General features: G+C 41.6%; 1 long non-coding RNA gene across 1 annotated transcript; it reads right to left on the reverse strand.

Moving 5' to 3' along the window:
- Positions 1-11,643: 11,643 nt before the first annotated feature.
- On the reverse strand, positions 11,644-18,285 carry LOC122198730. Its single transcript, XR_006193124.1, has 4 exons — positions 18,228-18,285; positions 16,595-16,744; positions 12,985-13,026; positions 11,644-11,722 (listed from the first exon to the last, which is right to left on the reverse strand). It is a non-coding gene; the product is annotated as an uncharacterized LOC122198730 (long non-coding RNA).
- Between the last annotated feature and the right edge of the window lie 1,918 nt (positions 18,286-20,203).

Genomic DNA, 20,203 nt, shown 5'->3' on the forward strand with positions numbered 1-20,203 from the left:
GTTACAAAAGCAGTTCTTGATTTTGGCTGCACATTAGAATCACCTGCAGTGTTAAACACATACACATATGCGTGTGTGTGTGTATATATATATATATATATATGCGCACACACATATATATAATCATATTTGTGAATATATTCATTAAATATATATCTTATATATGCTGATCATATATATATAGGTTATATATATGCACACAGTGATTATATATATACAACACAATGCATATTCAGAAATCATATATATATATATATATACACCAATTTTATATTTACACATGTATGTGCATTTGTACACGCACACACGAACACACACAAACATTAGGTAGGGATAGGTACCAAATATATCATGCTTGGGCCCCACCCTCAGAGATTCTAATTAAATTCATCCAAGAGCAGCTTAGAGGGGAGGTAGTTTTGAAAGCTTGCCAGGAAATTCTAACATGCAGCCAAGGTGAGAACCATTGTGCCAGATAAAAGGTAACAAAGGGAATCAAATAGTAATAAATAGTAAGAGTACTATGAAGCCACATATCTGGTGTCTGAAACATGGCCTGCTCTTCAGACCTTCCAGACTACTCTCTTTCTCAAGGTGTCAATAATCATTCTAACATATACTAGGAAGAAGCCCAGGCCTAGAAACCTTCCCTTTTTAAGAGCTGGAGCTAGATTCACCTTCACACTTCCACTTTCTTGTCTGAGGACCTGCCTTGTCTCTAATGTCTGCCACTGGAATGTTTAACCTCTTTAGAGGAGAATAATCCAACCATTACCCATCACAGAAAAATCATTATCTGTAGCCTTGTATCTTACCTGTCCTATTTCTGCTTAGCAGCAGGTACTAAAGGCCTTCAATCTGCAGACTCAAGTCAACCCTACTCCTGAACTGAACCTAACCAAGCTTGGTGATGTATTGGGAAGTCCATGCTCACCAATGGACAGGGCTTAGAGTGAATCTTAACAACATCGGTTAACTACTATTCTTAACCTACCAATCTGGATGCCCTGAATACAGCATCAGCCCACGTGTAGCTTTTTGTATACTAGGATTCAGCTGGTGGACTTCCCCTTTAAAGCACCAGTCCTGGAGCCTGGAGCTGGTTAGTTCCCATGGCCCTGGTAGAATATATTCATGACTGGATGACCTCCCCCAATTCATGTCACTGTGTGCCCAAGGTAGAGATCCCAGAATACCACCTTGCTGAACTGCCTGGACGATTTTAGCTCTCCACCCATTAATCCAAGTTACTTCGTGAGACATCTTAGTAAGGTGTTTGACTTTCTGCCCCATTAACACACAGTAAACAAAACAAAACAAAACAAAACAAAACAAAACCCAGGATCCGGAATATACGTGAGTCTCTCTGCACATGCTAGAGAAGAACAGCTTCTGGAACAAACTGGATTCCTCTGACTTGGCAGATGGAGGCTTCAGGGTCCTGAAGAAAGGGTGGTAGAATGGTAGTGCACACTAAGTTGGTGAATGGTGGGTGAACTATGCATGTCACACCTGTAACTGTTTGGGAGACACATAAATTATCACTGGTATTGATAGTAGGGGTCTGGACGTTGAACAGGACGTTGAATATCCAGGGAGGGTGAAGGACAGTAAGCGCTTCCTGAAAGGGAAGTGCAAGTCAGCATTGAACCTGGCCATCTTCTGTGTCCAGTTGGCGGCAAGGAACTCGTGCTGGGAAGGTGGGGGTGGGTTGCAGAGGGAAGTCTTGGGAGTTATGTCTGCAGTGAGAGATAAACCTGAGTGGGAAGAAGGAGTTGATTACATTTTCTTTGCTTTTGGCGAGACTTTTGTGAAGCCTTGGTCAAGGTCTCCTGCAACTGTTTTTGTCTTCATGAGTCATAGGAGAAAGGTTGAGTAGATAGCATATATATGTCATTACATAAGGACTACATTAACAGATGCAGAGTAAGTGGGCACGCACTTCCCAATCATCTCTGTGACTTTCCACAGGTGAGTTCACTTAGACTCTTAGTTCTTTCTTTTGTAATGAAGAGCATTCTTTTTTTTAATGTTTATTTATTTATTTTGAGAGGGGGGGAGAGAGAGAGAGAGTGAGTAGGGGAGGGGCAGAGAGACAGGGAGACAGAAATTCCCAAACAGGCTCCACACTGTCAATGCAGAGCCCAATGTGGAGCTGAAACTCACAAACCGTGAGATCATGACCTGAGCCAAAATCAAGAGTTTCCCCAGGCACCCCATGAAGAGCATTCTTTAAAAAGACAGAGAAAACCCCACACTTTAAGGCTGAGCATTGTCATCACATAAAAGGCCTTAAGGTGCATGTTCTGTCAGGATCAATGGGAAAAACAGAGCTGCTGTGCGTGACTTACTAAGGCGGTTACACTTACCCCTGTGGGAGCTGGTAGGGCAGTCGAGGGTGTTGGACCTGAGGTTGTTATAGGTCAACCAGACCATCAAGAAGGACAGGTGGAAGTGGACAAGAGCAAAGACAATCTGAAATCTATGAGGTTGGATGCAAATCTATTTCCACCTCTAACTCCAACCTTGGCACTATGGGTGTCCTGTGGGGGAAGCTGGTGCCTTTTGCCTCAGACAGAGGTGTGCTCTTCTGAGAGAGAGCACTCAGAGAAGCTGAAGGAAGATATTTGGTGGGAGCTGGAGGAGCTTCAGTTGGTGCTACCCTGTGTAGATCAGAGACAGTGTGCATGAACTGCCACGAGCTCCAGCACCTTGCACTGACCTCCAGTGGGTAAAAATGTATAGCTGCTGCTTCACTTCTTTCAAATTTCATGCAAAAGATCTCTCGTGGCAAATGCTAGCCTGGAATTTTAGAGAAAAGAGAATGCTGGGAAATTTAGTTCCAGCTTTGCTGAGTCAACAAAGTCAACAAGTTATCACAATGCACTTTCCTAGAGAGCTCAGTGTATTTGTTGTCGCTAACACTTTCTCTCCCTCACCAGTTGTATTGGGTTACCCATCAGTTCTGTTAATTCTTCCTTTTTGGTTGCTCCTATTCTCACATTTCTATCGTGATTGTAGGTCATGTTGGGGCTCTTTTCCTGACGTAGTTCTCTTTTCTCTTTAATTCATTCCAATGACTGTCCCTTGTCATGTTCCTCATTGCCGGAATCCCTACTTTGTTAACCTGTTTTGCCACTCAGACTCCAAAATGGGGACCATGATTTTACTAGACTTCTGAGGGACTTGTATGTTGTCTCCAAAGCTCAGGCCACAACTCTTATCTATATGTCTTCTTCCTGAGAGAAGAGTATACATCCCTGTATTGCTGAACTTAGGCATGGCTTTGTGACTTGCTTTGACCAATAAAATGGTGGAAGGAGGGTAGCTGTCGAGCTTGGTAGCTTGCACCAGTTACCAATCCCAGGGGAGTAGAACACCATACATCGGTTATCAATCCCCAAAGAGGACTCTAAAGACTTCTGCCTACTGCATCTTGGTCTCAGAACTGCCAAGGAAAACATAACAACATCAAGCGCTGGATGGAATGATGCTCTACTTACATAGAGGAGAGAAAAGCAAGATCATTTTGAATAGTGGCTACTTGTCCCCCTATGGCCAGGGAGTTTCTCCTGAGGCCAAGCAGGAAAATTCACCGAGGCACAGCCCTCTTGTGCTGTAGTGGAAGGACCCCTACTGCCCTCCCCATGGAGGACAGAGATTGTGGTGAAGTTGGTGCCACTTGAAGTACACACTTTAAGTGGAACAAAGGAACAGTATTGAGTCTGAAACAAGGGAAGATATTCCCATTCAAGGCGATAAACCCAGCATAGGTTTTGTGGGCTCATTATCTCTTGGTAAGGAAGTGTTACAGGCCAAGTGGGAGCCTTGTGTTGTTCACTGGGGGTCAGAAGACTGCAAACACAAGACTTCCCCAATAGCACTGATGTTTGATGTGGGCATTTGTGAACAGCAAGAGCTTCACATGTTCTCTGTTATCTGCCACACCACCAGCAATTTTCTGAATAGAGGCTGCTCCCTCAGTGTGGGTCACAGAGTGAAGACAGCATGCAGCAGAGCACAGCTGACCCCCAATGGATGCGAAACATGAACAAGATATAAAGTTGTCAGTTAATCTATGGAGATGGGGAGTGGGCAAATTCAAGAGCTATGCCTACAATGGATGGAACTTGGTGATGGATTGGCTGTGAGATAGAGAGAGGTGTCATGGATGACTTCCATGGATTGCATAAGTGGATAGATGCCAGAGCAATTCACTGTGGTCACAAGTGTTGCAGAGGATGCAGGGGTTTGATAATTGGTAGTATTGATGTCTGCTGAAAGTCATTGAATTGTAAAAGCAGGTGAGCCAGGAGCTCTGAGTAAACATTTGCATGAGCTACACTGAGACTTGAGAGCCTGGAAACTCCAAAAACCCAGTGGCAGTGGGCCAATTGCAGGAAATTGGTAAGGCAGGCAGGGGAAGCTCAAGTGCTAAATTCTGGGTTGGTATGGTGTAAGGCAATTGTGTTGGTCCAATAGGCCATTAGGATATAACACAGGGTATCTTTCCTGTGGCCACTTGAGCCCGGAAATACCCACTTGGGTTAAAGCAAAACTGTCCCAGGCTGCAGCTAGGGACACATCAGATGAAAAGAGCTGTGAGGCTAAGATTCAGAGACAACATACAATTCTTGGGTAGTTTGGTAAAATCATGGTCCCCTGTCTTTGTGGTTCTGAGTGGCAAAGCAGGATAACAAAGCAGTGATTTAGGCAAAGAGTAACAAGACACCACTCCTATCTCTTCCATACGAAGCTTGAGCAATGTTTGTAGAATGTAATGGATCATATCACTCACCTGCTTGAAGAGATCAATAGATCTCTTTAAGCTTAAAGACAACCTCCAAACCTGGCCTGCAAGGTCTTTTGTAGTCTGACCTTTGCCTTCCTCTCCAGTCTCAACCTGTACCATGTTCCCCTTGTGCTTTGAACTGTAGCCACAGTGAGGTTTGTTTATTCCTTCAAATTTACCATATTCCCATAGGGCCTTTGCATATGGTGTTTTTCTGTTTCTGCTTCAACTGGTCAGCTCCTACTCAACCTTTAGCTTTGACCTCAATTTTTATTTTCCTTAGGGTATCTTCTCATTGTTCTGATTGGGTTAAGTTCCTTTATTACGTATTCCCATGGCCCTTATCAAAGTTAACTTTTAATTTATTTGTAGTTATTTAACTAATATCTGTCTCTCCACAATACTGTATGCTCTAAGGCAAGAGTCAACACATTGTTTTTTCCTGTAAAGAGCCAAATAATAAATAATTTGGACTTTGTGGACCATAAGTTTCTGTTACAACTACCCAACCCTTCTATTGTAGTGCAAGAGCCACAGACAAAATGGAAGCAAATATAAGTGAATGTGTTTCAATAAAACTTTATTTACAAAAATAGGTGGTGGACTTTATTTTGTCCACAGCTCTGAGACTTGCTGACATCTAATCTAGGACTTTAGACATGGTCTGTTTTGCTTACTGTTTTACCCTAGGTCCTTAGCACATTGCTTTGTACACAGCACGTACCAATAAATTGTTGCTAAATGAATGAATGAATTCTGTCCATTGCTGTACAGACTTTGGCCATTCTGTCTCCCCCATATTTATTCAAGCCATATTTATATCCTATCAGGAATACCTTCTCCCAAATCCAAATTGGGTTTTTGCTTCTCAAGATGCTTCTTTTTAACCACTTTTTTCATAAAGCTATCCATGATTAGTTTCCAGTGCTGGGGTTCTGAACTCTAATAGAAGTAATTTTTTTTTTCAACGTTTTTTTATTTATTTTTGGGACAGAGAGAGACATAGCATGAACGGGGGAGGGGCAGAGAGAGAGGGAGACACAGAATCGGAAACAGGCTCCAGGCTCCGAGCCATCAGCCCAGAGCCTGACGCGGGGCTCGAACTCAACTCACGGACCGCGAGATCGTGACCTGGCTGAAGTCGGACGCTTAACCGACTGCGCCACCCAGGCGCCCCTAGAAGTAATTTTTTATACAAGTAACTTGACTAAACACACTTAAAGTAGGACTCTACAGTTTAACAAGCTGTTTCCCAAGTTTGGCACTTTGGGCCAAAGTCTCTTGAGTCCTGCTTGTGTCTGAGAAGTGAGAGAGGGGAAAACCAGTGGGAACCAAATACAAACAATAAGTTGACAAATTATCCTACTGCATATGTGTCAACAAGAATGCCTTATCCTGGTACTTGTGCTGGGGTAGGATGTGAGCCCACAATGCAGAAGTTGAAGACGGCATCACTGAGGAGACAACATCTAAGGTAATTACTTAAAAAAAAATCCACATGTTACTTACATTTGGGCTAGGATAATACCAAGACCTTACTTTAGTTTCCTCTGTCCCCCAAATTTCATTATGAAAAATTTTAAACATAAAGGAGGTTTGAAAAAAACAACTCAAGGAACATCTGAATACCTACCATGTAGATAAAACAATTGTTAACATGTTGCTATACTGGCTTTATCTTCTCTTGACATATTTCTGATCCATTTGGAAGTAAGTTATAGACATCAAGCATTCCATCTTAAATAATTCATGTGCATCTTTTAAAAGTAGAGGCATTCTACTACATAACCATTATACCATTAGCAATACTTCCTACTATGATCTAATATCCAGGCCATATTCAAATTCTCCAATTATCCCTCAAACTGTCTTTTATAGCTGTATTTTTAAAAAATATGATCCAACCCATTTGGCTATTAAGCTAGTCTGATCCCTTCAAGCAAAATAGGAATTCTTGAATATAAAATACATAAAAAGTCCCAAATAGGGAAAGCAGGTGCAAAAACACAGGGCATGTTTTGGGAGAAGAGCAGAGCAATATTCTATGATCCAACAACACACAGAATTGGTGGGAAATGACTTTGGAGGAGTATAAAGAACCAGATCATGATTGATCTTCAATATTACTCAAAGGAGCTTTGAATTCATTCTTCTGTTGAGGTGGGTTTTACCACCCTATAAAATTTGACAATGTCAGGACTGAATACTCAACTGTAGGAGCAATCTCACCAACATGAGATTCATTACCACTAGTCTCCTTTTCACCCAGCTTATTTCACTACAGCATTTTAGATTGTTGTATTTTTAAAGTAGCCCTCTTTAACTATTGGCTTCTAACTGACCAAGTCCACGTCTTTTTCACAAGATAGGGGGTAGCTTATTGTCAAAGGGACAGCTGAGCATATTCTTCCACCAAGGGACTGATTTGCCTCCTCAAAGAGCACCCTGAGAGTTCTAGGCAGCCGAAGGCCACAGGGGAACTTGACGCCTTTCTATGCCTTCTGGAAGCCTGTTGCAGGTGTCTCCATCACGGCCTCTCTACAGCTGGAATCTATGCTGTGCTGGTCATTTATATGGATGAATATTTGCCTTTTCTGATGTGAAAGTGGAAGTTCTTTGAACCAGCTACAATTAGATTACCATTGATGTGAAAACCACATATAATTCAGCATCTTTTCCTTTTATTTATAGTTGAGGACTTAAAGGCCAAGAGAAGTTAAATTACTTCTCTAAGGTCACAGTACAAGACAATGCTTATAACTACCGTCAGTGGGTGCACAGCTATGTGTCAGTCACTGAGCTCTGTGTTTTACATACAGTATCTCTCTGATAGGGTTACCTGATGAACTTTCCTGGTGTCAAATGTGCAGAGAACTGGTGGTTGCTTTATGTCGCTATATCTGCTTTGACATTCCTCATGGTCCCCTGATCCTTGAATAGCTGTGATGATGTCCACTCACTACTATTTCAGTCATTTCCTTCCCATGACTTCCAGGGGTGCCTGGATGGCTCAGTCAGTGGAGCATGCAGATCTTGATCTTGGGGTTATGAGTTTGAGCCCCACATTGGGTGTAGAGATTAATAAAAAATCTTGGAGCAACTGGGCTCAGTTGGTTAAGTGTCCGACTCTTGGTTTTGGCTCAGGTCATGATCTTATGGTTCATGGGACTGAGACATGTGTTGGGATTCTCTCTTTCCCTCTCTCTCTTCCCCTCCCCTGCTCGCACACTCATGTGCACACACTCGTGCATTCTTTCTCTCTCTCAAAATAAATAAACATGAAAAAAAAACCTTAATGTGGTATATCTATATATCTATATCTATCTATATAATGGAATATTGCTCAGCCATCAAAAGAATGAAATCTTACCATTTACAATGACGTGGATGGAGCTAGAGTACATTTTACTAAGCAGAATAAGTCAGTCAGAGAAAGACAAATAGCATATGATTTCACTCATGTGTGGAATTTAAGAAACAAAATAGATGAACATATGGGAGGGGGGAAAAGGGGAAAGGGAAAGAAACCACAAGAGACCACTAACGACAGAGAGCAAACTGAGGGTTGACAGAGGGAGGTGAGTGGAAGATGGGCTAGATGGATTATGGGTAGTAGGAGGGCACTTGTTATGATGAGTACTGGGTGTTGTATGTAAGTGATGAACACTAAATCCTACTCCTGAAACCAATATTGCCCTGCATGTTAATTAACTAGAATTTAAATAAAAATTTGAAGAAAAAAAATCGTGTCACAACACACACACACACACACACACACACACACACACAAAGTATTACTTCTTTTTTAAAAGTTTATTCATTTTGAGAGAGACAGAGAGAGTGAGTGGGGGAGGGGAAGAAAGAGAGAATCCCAAGCAGGCTCTGCACTGTCAGCATGGAGCCCAATGCAGGGCTTGAACCCACGAAATGAGAGACCATGACCCCAGCTGAAACCAAGAGTTGGACACTCAACTGATTGAGCCACTCAGGCACCCCCACAGAGTATAACTTCTAATTATAGTTCCTTCTGGTAAAAGCTTAGACTCTTGTATTTTCTTTTTCTTCCTCTCTTCTCCCAAGAATGGCTTCTGGATGTTTGGATCAGGGCAAAAACAAAGGATCCTTGAGTCCACACTGTCTTATGTTGGGCTTCTCAGAAGCAGACTTTGAGATGAGGATTCTCCCAAGTAGTCTCTGGAGGGAGTAATCAGGGGGCCTCTAAGGTGCTGGTGATAGAAAAGTCCTTTATATAATCTAGGTAGTCATTCACTGCTGTGTTCATCATTAGAAAATTTATCAAGATGTACACCTCTTTGTATACTTTCATGTATGGATGCTATATTTAAAAAATTTTATCTATATATTTTTTTCTGGATATGGATATAGAAACAAGCAACTTATGGATATAGGATATATGGATATAGTATATGGATATAGGAGCATCCAATTTTTTTTTAACATTTTGTGCTACAACAGTATCTTTCAAATAATAACTTTGTTGGCATATAATTCAAAAAAACATAAAATTTACTTTTAACATGTACAATTCAGTGGTCTTTAGTATTCAGTGTTGTTTAACCGTTATCATTATTTAATCTCATAACATTTTCATCACCCCCAAAAGAAACCCTATACCTATTATCAGTCACTCCCCATTCTCTCCTTCCCCCAGTCCTGGCAACCACTCATCTACTTTTTGTCTCTATGGATTTGCCCCATTTGATCGTCATACAACATGCAGTCATTTGTGGCAGATATCTTTCACTTATGGGAATTGTTTTCAAGGTTCATCCATATTACAGCATGTATTAGTAGGTCATTCTTTTTCATTGCTAAATGATATTTTATTATATACATATAATACATTTCATTTATCCATTCATCAGTTGATGAACATTTGGGTTGTTTCTTGTTTCTGGCTATTATGAATAATGCTGCTATGAACATTCATGTACAGGTTTTTATTTATTTTTTTATTTTATTTAAAAAAATTTTTTTTAACATTTATTTTTGAGACAGAGAGAGACAGAGCATGGACAGGGGAGGGACAGAGAGAGAGGGAGACACAGAATCTGAAGCAGGCTCCAGGCTCTGAGCCGTCAGCCCAGAGCCCGACGCAGGGCTTGAACTCACGGACGGTGAGATCATGACCTGAGCCGAAGTCGGACGCTTAACCAACCAAGCCACCCAGGCGCCCCTCATGTACAGGTTTTTATGTGGACATTTATTTCTATTTAACCAAGTAGAAATTTAAACACATGATAAGACAGTCTTCCATTTTATCTTTCAGATCAAAGAGGAAAATCAAGCCAGTCATTACAAAATATTTAGAAATACATGACTATTACATTAACATTATATCGAAATTCACAACGTTACATCAAAACTACACTAAGAGGAAAATTCATAGACTTAAATGTTATACTGAAAAGGACAAAATAAATTAATTAAGCATTTATCTAGGAAACTCAAAAAGCATGAGAGCAACTATAATAAACAGGAGAAACCAGTAAGAGAGAAGAAGGAGGAGCCCACCAAATAAGGGTGCAATTTCAGGCAAAAGCAGGTGGATGGTAACTTCAACCTGATCCTGCAGGGGAACTCTGTAGTCTTAAATTATTTCTCACAGCAGTTCCATTTTAAGGACCTGAAGTGAAAGATTGGACTTTCCTATTCCCTTCACATAACCCTCTCCCTTATCAATCATTGCCTAAGGTCTACTCCCATGACACTTCTAGCTCTAGAGGACAGGTGCATAAAGCTGCTTTGGTAGCCTAATTGTGTACCTCCAAAGAAGAGTCTCAGGTATAGGCATTGGAAGCAAAAGCACGTGTGTGTGTGTTGGGAGGTGGGGGGTGGTGTTGGTGCACACAGAACCTGTAAAGGGACCCAAGAGGGTCTGGGCACAGCACTGACAGTGTCCATCTCATCGTGTCTTCTGGCTCATCTGATCTCTGTAGAATTGTCATGTGTCTACATGGTAGGCCAAGAGAAGAGACTAAATCACACAAACTGATAAAAGGGTAGCTTGAGTAACTGAGAGTCTAGGAAATACTTAGGACCTGGAAATCTCCCACATGTGACCATCCACTGTATAACCTGTGCACCTACAAGCATACTTATTTATTTGGCCTTGCCATGGTTCACATTGGCACACCCTCCCCTGGTCATGGTTTAGGCACTTTACCACATGGTCTCTGCCATGTGGTGACCTTGTCCTTTGCTATGGTCATTTCCAGAAAGCCCTTTGACTCTCATCTCAGTTTCTTTTCCATCTCCTCTTGGGGGCATGGAAGAACTTTCAAGTTCTATCCATACCTTACTTAGACTCAGAAAAAATTAACCCTGGCTCTCACTCCGCCTAATCTTGTTCTTGTTTGACTTTAATGGGGCTGTATCTGAAGCCGGAGTCAGGGAACCCTGTGAGGCAGTGTTTTCCCATGCCTTAAAATTGCATTTGGAAAAATCCCCTCTGGTCTTCATTTCCTTCAACTCTCAAACACGCCATTTCCAGAAGAGATCATCTTCTTCCTCTTGGGTTTCTCCCTTTGTATGAGAAGCAGCAAGTATTGGGCTTTTCATTTCCCATATATAATATCCTCATTACCTAGGGCATCCTCTTTTCCCATGGCCTTGGCCAAATGTGGAAGGATACTTGTCTTCACTATGGAAAACACTCTGAGACTTTATACAGAGTCAGCTTCTCTCTTGATAAGTTAAAAGGGGAGAGATAAGGGAACTTAGAAATTCCTATTCTGTTGACAAGGCCTAACTTTTAAGTCTAGCTGCATATTTAAAATTCTATTATCCAAGTTACTTATAGCTGAAAGCTATAGCTTTCTTTTTCTTTGCATTCCTGTTTAACAATCCTAATCCCCTCCAACGCAGATAGATGCCCCAGGCTGCCTCAAGAGCTGTCTTAAGCAGAAACTGTAGAGAAAAACACGTTTATGTTGTTATTAGAGCAGTACAGTTCTGACCCAATATTCTGACTTACAACTTAAAGGTTGGTAACACGTTTTAGGTTCCATCTAAACAGACACCAACTCAAATAGTCCTCTATTGATTTTTCCTGTGGCCTCAGACTCCAATATGGCTTTGCATGGTACTGCTACCAACCCAGTCTTTCTTTAATATTTCAGCATTTTGTTCATTATAGATATTTTTGCATTGATTTTGACTTTTAAAAATTATACATGAAACTATTAAATATCTTGATTGCTGAGTTTTTAGTACTTTGCACCTGGTCCCAGCTCTCTTGTTCTCAGATCCAACTCCACAAAACCTTATCTCTTGTCACTAAATACATTCAATATATTTTTTAAAATTTATATCTCACTTTTCTTTACCATTCTCATGACCTCACCATTAGAATAATCTATGTACAGGTCTTAGTATCCACTCTCTTTCCTTCAATTGTAAGCCACTTGAGGTTGGACTCTCCTGTGATTCACCTTTGCCTCCTTTTAACATCTACTAGAGTAACTTGTACAATAAAGGTTTAAGGAGTAAAGCACATTCTGTTTCATAAGGAAGGAAAATGTAAAATATGCTTTAGAAAAATTTATATCAGAGGGGCACCTGGGTGGCTAAGTTGGTTGAGCGACCAGCTTTGGCTCAGGTCATGATCTCGTGGTTTGTGAGTTCAACCCCCACGTCAGGCTCTGTGCTGACAGGTCAGAGCCTGGAACCTGCTTCAGATTGTGTGTCTCCCTTGCTTTACCCCTCCCCCACTCATGCTCTGTCTCTGTCTCCCTTTCTCACAGAACTGAATAAACATTAAAAAAATAAAAAGAAAAAAAGAAAAATTTATATCAGAATGGTTAAAGGTTTTTAATTTTTTTTAACATTTTTTTTTTTATTTTTGAGAGACAGAGCATGGCTGGGGGAGGGGTAGAGAGATAGAGGGAGACACAGAATCCAAAGTAGGCTCCAGGCTCTGAGCTGTCAGCACAGAGCCTAACGCGGGGCTTGAACTCATGAGCCAGGAGATCATGACCTGAGCTGAAGTCGGATGCTTAGCCAACCTAGCCACACAGGTGCCCCAGAATGGTTACAGGTTTTTAAAAAACAAGGGTACTTGGATAACTTTTAGGCTATCTTGGAAATTTACTTATATTGAACACCTTGTTCTTGTAGAATGCAATATAAGTGAATTATCATTATATTTCACTAAACTTCTGTCCCCTTACCTTGCTATGACTGATGGTATTCAGAAATGTGTAGAGAATACACTGAGGAGAAGAGGGATAAAAACCTGAAATTAAATGTTTGCCCTTGATAATCTACAAAAAAAGATAATCCACATGCAGACACCCAGGAGTTGATGGTACAATTTATCTTTAAGCAATTTGATACAATGTTGCCACAGGACATGACACAGTAATTTATTTCTAAAATGTTAGATTCTGTTAGTATTTTCAGATCAAACTTTGTTTTCTTCTCAACATAATTGATTACTGCTTTCATTGGGATTTATTTTAAAGTAATTCTGAACCGAAAAACTGCAAGGAAAGTAGAAACTGCACATTTCTCTATTAGGGCAGCTGTGTCTAGAACAGCACAGCAGAATTCTTTTTTTTGCTATTTGATTTCTCTATCTCTTTATTGCTCTATTCATTGTAGAAAGAACTGCAGGTCACACATCAGTCTTTTGAATGAAGATTACTTAGACACACAGACTGAAAACATCCCATCATCAGCAGTAGTGATTTCTTATATGAAACACAGAAATTTGAGGGTACTGTGAATGAATTATGCCTTTTTAGGATACTTTACTTCCACTACACAGCCAAGTCCTTTGTATGTTGCCTTTCCCCACATACATCAGTTAGCTATTGCTGTATAACAAACAACTTCAAATTTTAGTAGCTTAAAATGACAGTCCTGTGCTATTTCTTATGAGTTTATGGATTGACAGGGAAGTTCTGCTAATCTGGAACAGGCTTGGCTAGTTTTGAGTAACTCACTCATAGGTCTATGGTCAGTTGGTAGCTCAGCTAGGGGCCAGCTGGTCTAGGACTCACCAAGATGGGAGCTTATCTTTGCTCCACAGCTTATGTGATTCTTTAGCAGGCAGTTCTGGGCTTGTTACCATGGCAATAGTGTGGTTTCAAGACAGAACAAATACATGCAGTTACTCTTCAAGTTTAGGCTCCATATTCTCATACTGTTACTTTAGCTGCATTCTGTTGGCCAAAGCAAGACACGACAGTCTCAAAATCTCTGGGATGAGCTTCAGTGTCACATTGCATCAGGTATGGGTACAGGGAAGGGAACAATTGAGTTGGGCCATTTTTATTTTTCTCAACGTTTTTTTTTTTTTTTTTTTTTTTTTTTTATTTATTTTTGGGACAGAGAGAGACAGAGCATGAATGGGGGAGGGGCAGTGAGAGAGGGAGACAAAGAATCGGAAACAGGCTCCAGGCTCCGAGCCATCAGCCCAGAGCCCGACGCGGGGCTCGAACTCACGGACCGCGAGATCGTGACCTGGCTGAAGTCGGACGCTCAACCGACTGCGCCACCCAGGCGCCCCAAGTTGGGCCATTTTTAGAATCAATCGACCATACAATGTGAGATGTTCTCTTAAGATTCTATATAACTTGCTTCCCCCCAATTTTTAGATACATTTCAGAATAACATAGAGTTATGCAAAAAAAAAAAAATTCTTACATAATAAATAAAAATTTAAGATTAGATGTGGCTTGCCAAATTCTAAATGGCCCATCAGATTCTTGCCCCTTGGAGTACATTCCCATTATATTGAGTATGAGTAGGATCTGTGGCTATAATGGGATAGTTATTCCCTTGATTATGTTATTTTATATGGCAGAAGTGATAGCATAGCCATTTCCATGGTTATGGGACATTTTCTAAGACTGTCTTTGCAGACTGGGGAAGCTCTCTTTTGGCTTTTAAAGAAATAAGCGGCCATGGGGTAAGAGGGTCTGAGAGGACCATGTGGCAAGGAATTAAGAGGAACCTCCATGGAGCTGAGATGGCCCCTGATTGACAGCCAGCAATACAGTGGCAACCTCAGTCCTGCATCTGCACAAAACTAAATTCTGCCAACAACTATGTGATCTTGAGCTCCGTAAAGGAATACAGTCCAGTCATAACCTATCTTGCAGCTTTGTGAGACCCTGAACAGAACTAGCTAAGCTCTGCCCAACTCTTGACCTACAGAAGTAGAGATGATAAATATATGTTGTTTTAAGCTACTAAATTTGTGGTAATTTGGTATGCAGCAATAGAAAACTAACATATCAGGGAGAAAATCCAAATAAGACTTTAAGATCAAGACATAAATTGAAAGTAAGGACAAAGTTTTGTAGATACCACAGAAAGGGATTTTGGATGCCTATGGAGTTAAAACACAGATTTAATTTTGAAATTCTTGGTGGTCAAAATCAAAGGAAAAATATGAACTTTTATTTATTTTCGAATTTACTTTTCTGTGTAGCATATGATTCCTCTTGCAGACTTAAAAGACATGAGCATTGAGGGGTACATGACTGGCTCAGTGGGTAGAGCATGTGACTCTTAATCTCAGGGTTGTGAGTTCAAGCTCCACGTTGAGCATGGAGCCTAATTAATGTTTAACAACTGTAGTATCAATTGTTGTCAATCAATATCAATCTGGGGGTAGTGGTTTCAGAAAGTTGCAGCTGATGTGCAGGGCTTAGGGCTTAGAAGTGAGCGAGAGATCAAGACTAAAGGATGATTCAACATATGCAGTGTTCCACACTTGTTGCTGGGTTAGAAAGTCAGATGGGCTTGTTTAAAAGTCCTGGTATTCAAGCACAACTGTGGTGAGATTTTTCCAAGAGAGATATAGCAGTTCCCCAGTGGAAAAACCTCACACGTGTTCAAGGCAGAGCAGGGGGGAGGGAGGGTACCAGCTTTAACAACTCCTATCTCTTCTGCTAATCTTGACATCCATCAGGCCCAACTGATGAGGAGTCACTGATAGATTTTAAACTGGGCAATGACCTGATAAAAGAGAGAATACCCTGGCTATGGTCTAGAGAATAGATTTGGGCTGGAGAGTGAGGTGGGGCGGAGGAGGCCAGTAGAAGAATCACCTAGTGACCTTGGTTTGAGATGATGGTACTGGCCATGAGGATGGAAGTACGTGGAGAGACATTTAAGAGGTGTCTGATTAGTAGCAACACAGGGGGTGATCAGAGATGTAGAATGAAAACTGCAAGACATTAATGAATGAATTAATGAATGAAGACTGCAAGACAGTAATGTCACAGACATTTAGGAAGAAATAGTTTCAGAAGCGGTCAACCACAGCAGGTGCTGCCAGGAGGTGAATTACAATGACAGTTGAGATGTTTTCATCACATGTGTCAGTTCAGGGGCGATTTGAGACCTTTAGTAATGAAGGCAGGGGGTGGTGGGATCCAGAGTCCTGGTGAAAGATTAGCTGCAGATAGAAGGGACACATTTTCCTGGAAATGAGTGAGAGAAAGAAGCAAGGGAGACTTTTTCTTCTCTCTCTCTCTCTCTTTTTTTTAAGGCAGGGGAGGAGCATGGGAAAGGAATTTAATGACATTCCTCCGAGATTTTCCCCACTTCATCTGTCAAGCAGAAAAAGATGCACTGAGGGTGAGTGAGGACATTCCTTGGGCTGGCCACAGAAATGAGAGGCAAAGATGACCATCACAAGTAGGTCATCTGGTCAATGGTAAGGATCAGCTGTGGCTGCCAAACATGGTGTTTCTGTATCTCCTCACCCACCATTAGTTGAGAGTTGCTTCCAGAGTCATTAACTCTTTAGCACTTCTGACTTACCCTGTATACTCTGGCTGAGTCTCTCCATAGCCAGGAAAAAGTCTTCAGAGATGGAGGTGCAGGTATTCATTGTAGGCAATCTTTGGGGAGATACAGGTGAATGCTGAGGAGGGTGAGTGGGGCACCAATAGATGTGGAAAATGTCCAAGTCTGGGGACAAAAAAGGAAAGGTTACATGGCAGAAAAGGCGTTTATGTGATAGACTATGGGATCTAACCTGGGTAAAGAAGGGAATAAAATTAGGAAGGGGTTGATAGATTGGGAAGGAACAGGAGAGCTCCTTGGACCTGGATCTCTTAAGGAGGTCAGAGCAGGTCTAAGAGTAGAGAAATAACCAAGAGAGGAAAACTAGTCATTGTGGGAAAAAAAAAAGTTGTATATTAGAGTTAAACTTTTTACAGTTGGTCCGGATATAGGTGAAGACAAGATCACAGCATGATCACAGGAGTGGAGTTGCTGAAATAGAGAAGATGCAGATTATAGGGTCTGAAGAGGTTCAGGAGCTGTGAGGCAGGGGTATTGAATGATACTCCCCGTAGATATTTATTGGAAAATGTAAGATTTAGTCTGGAATAGTAGACAGTGCTCAGGTGCCAATGTTTTGATGATTGTGAAGGAAAGACTAGGGCATAAGTAGTCTGTAAGTTTCTTGAGGGCAAGAGATACCGTCTCTCATCTTGACCACTGGGGTAGTGCCTACCTCAGTGTCATGTTGCATAGTGAATTACCTCAATTAGTGGCTTAAAACACTAAACATGTGTCATAGAGATATTGCCTACCAAGGTAGTAGGGAAAGCCAGATGAATTGGGGGAAGAAGAACAGGGCCATAGAAGCATATAAGGGTATGAGAGAGAATTTCTGAGAGTGACAAAAGAGGAGAGAAATGGATGAAAGTATTCACAGGGTATAGAATTTGTGTTAACAGTTTTTCTGCATTGTCCCTTCTTAGAAAGTCAGGGTTGGCTTCCTATAGAGGTTGGCCCTGTAGTAGGCAGCTGTCCTGGGGTTTTTAGGACACAGGGCCGACCAAGCTAAAAAATACAAGAAATGGAAGACCATGATTGATTTTCAAAGTTTGGCACTGTTGGTGTTATCGCTGACAGGAGTGGGGTCTACCCCTTATCAGATTCTTTACCTGATCCCAGATGCCTGTACCTGGAGGCATGGACTTTGCATAAGAAGCCACAATAACACCTGAATCTAGGATCTGAATTCTTCCCCCCCTTGTCTTACTTCCATTATCTTGGTATCTCAGCACAGGTAAGCTCACTCTTGTTACCAGCTTGCTAAAATCCACCTTCTCAGGCCTTGTTTTGCCTTGGAAATCTTGCCCAGATGATTGGGGCCAAGACAGTCCCTTGAAGACTCTCAGTCTTTGATAGAATTACAACCATGATGGCTTGGAGGCCTGAACTATCTCCTAGTGAAACTATCAGCCAGATCCCTTAGAGCTAGACCTGGGTTGAGGTGCTGTGCATGAGATAAAGCCTGCAGAGATCAAGCATAAGAGGCAAATTCAGAGGACAGAGACTGGAGACAGACCAGGGTCCATGCATTTGCTTCTATAGATACAGGATCACAATGAGAACAGATTAGAAACAAGAATTAGTAATAACCATAATCAATGTTTACCGAGTGTTTACCATGTGCCAGAAGTTGTTCCAAGCTTCCCTGCATATCTAGGTTTGTTTTCACAGGGACATTATGAGGTAGTCCTGTTGTCATACTCACTGATAGATAAGCTTAGCAAGCTTCAGTAATGGCTCATGATTGCATAGCCAGCAAGTAGCAGGGCCAGATTTAAACCAGTGCATTCTCACCCAGAGCATACTTTTCCATCCATTATGCTACCTCCTGAGCTACAGTGGAGAATACTGTTGGTGTTTGGGGGTCTTCTTCACTATCTAGCAGCTTTGATGCAGATCTTGTCTAAAGCTCCAGGCATCTGTAAGAGGCTTCATGGCATCCATTCTATTTCCATGCCATGGTTTATGGATCCAAATAGAACTTCAGGGATAGTCTCTGTGAAAATCACCTTTGTATTTCAGGTGAGCGCTCCCTCTCTTTCTCTCCATCTCTCTCTTTATGACTCTTTCTCTCTCTCTATCTCTCTAGACAGATTCCCCCCACCCCCAGCCTCTTTAGTTGTATGATGAGAGGCATGATCTTAAACCCTCATAGTTCTGGAACTTTACATCAATTTCAAAGTATTGTCTCCAGACCAGGAACATTAGCCTCACCTGGGAACTCACTAAAACTCTGAAATTTCAGGCCCCTCTCCAGACCTACAGAATCAGAATCTGGGGTGGGGCCCAGCATTCTGGTTTACAGGATTCTATTGTATGCCAAATTTGAGAATCCCTGGTTTCTATCTCACTGCTTCAGCCATCTGGAGAAAGAATGCCCAATTTGCAATCCCAAGGTTAAAAATTTCAGCAAAGGCCTATGGGCACACCTGGTGTCAGGCCCTCCCCTGCCCTGATTAGCTGTGTCCTGAGAGCTGGGTCGTACTATAACCTTACTCATCCCGCTACAAAACAACTGGACAGAGGTGGAGTTGAGAGCAGTTTCGGGAAACAGATAGTTAGAAAATAAGTGGAGTGTAGGGGTAATGCTACATGGATAAAACAAAAGAAAAATGAGGGCCATATCTCCATACTATGAATCTGAGAGCCATTACTGTCTAGGTAAAACCTTGACGGGAGTAGTCAGGGAAGTTAATGAGACCCAGGGGCAGCCTGCAGAATCAAGGTCCCTAGTTTCCTAGGGACTGGCCTGGCTAGGGTCACGGTTTAGAGCATTAAACTTCACACTGACTCATTTCTTGTTGCTCTATGTCCCTTTTCCTGGAGCAACCCCCATCCAATCTATTGCCTGCTTTAGAGCCTGGAAGTTGTATTAGTTAGAACGATTCTCAAAGTCAGGTTCCTTTGTCCTCGTGGGCCCCAGACTCTTTCAGGCATTCCACAGGTTAGACTATTTTCATAATAACACTAAGATTTTATGTGGGCTTTTCACCGGCTTGTATTGACAATCCCACCGATGGTGCAAAAGCGAAGACAGGCAAAATTGCTGGCGTCTCAGCACAAATCAAAGCTGTGATACCAAAATATCAGCAGTGATGGTATTCTTCACGGCCATACACTTGCATCACATATATAAAAAAAGTTTCATTTGAGAATTTCCTTGATAAGGAAGTAGAAGTTTTATTAGATTTATTAACAACGTTAAATCAAATTTTATCAGATTTTGACCCATGGGTATGTTTTTGCAACACTCTGGGTGACGGAATGAGAAGTGTACATAAGGCACGGCTGCTGCGTGTGGTTGTCTCAAGGAAAAGGGCGTGTGTGGTTGTTTGAGCCGTGAGATGAATTAGCCCCTTTTTCGCAGAAAACCATTTTTACTTGAGAGAACGACTGATAGACAAGCTATGGTGTTTGGCAGACATTTCCTCAAAAATGAAGAAAGTAAGCCTGTCACTTCAAGGAAAACAACTGACAGTATGTGTTGCCAATGATGACATTTGAGCTTTCAAGTGAAAATTATAATTTTGGAAGACTTGTATCCACCACCACGAGCTCGACAGCTTCTCAATTCTTAAAAAC

Source organism: Panthera leo, chromosome C2, assembly GCF_018350215.1.
Source record: "Panthera leo isolate Ple1 chromosome C2, P.leo_Ple1_pat1.1, whole genome shotgun sequence".
Taxonomy (NCBI): Eukaryota; Metazoa; Chordata; class Mammalia; order Carnivora; family Felidae; genus Panthera; species Panthera leo.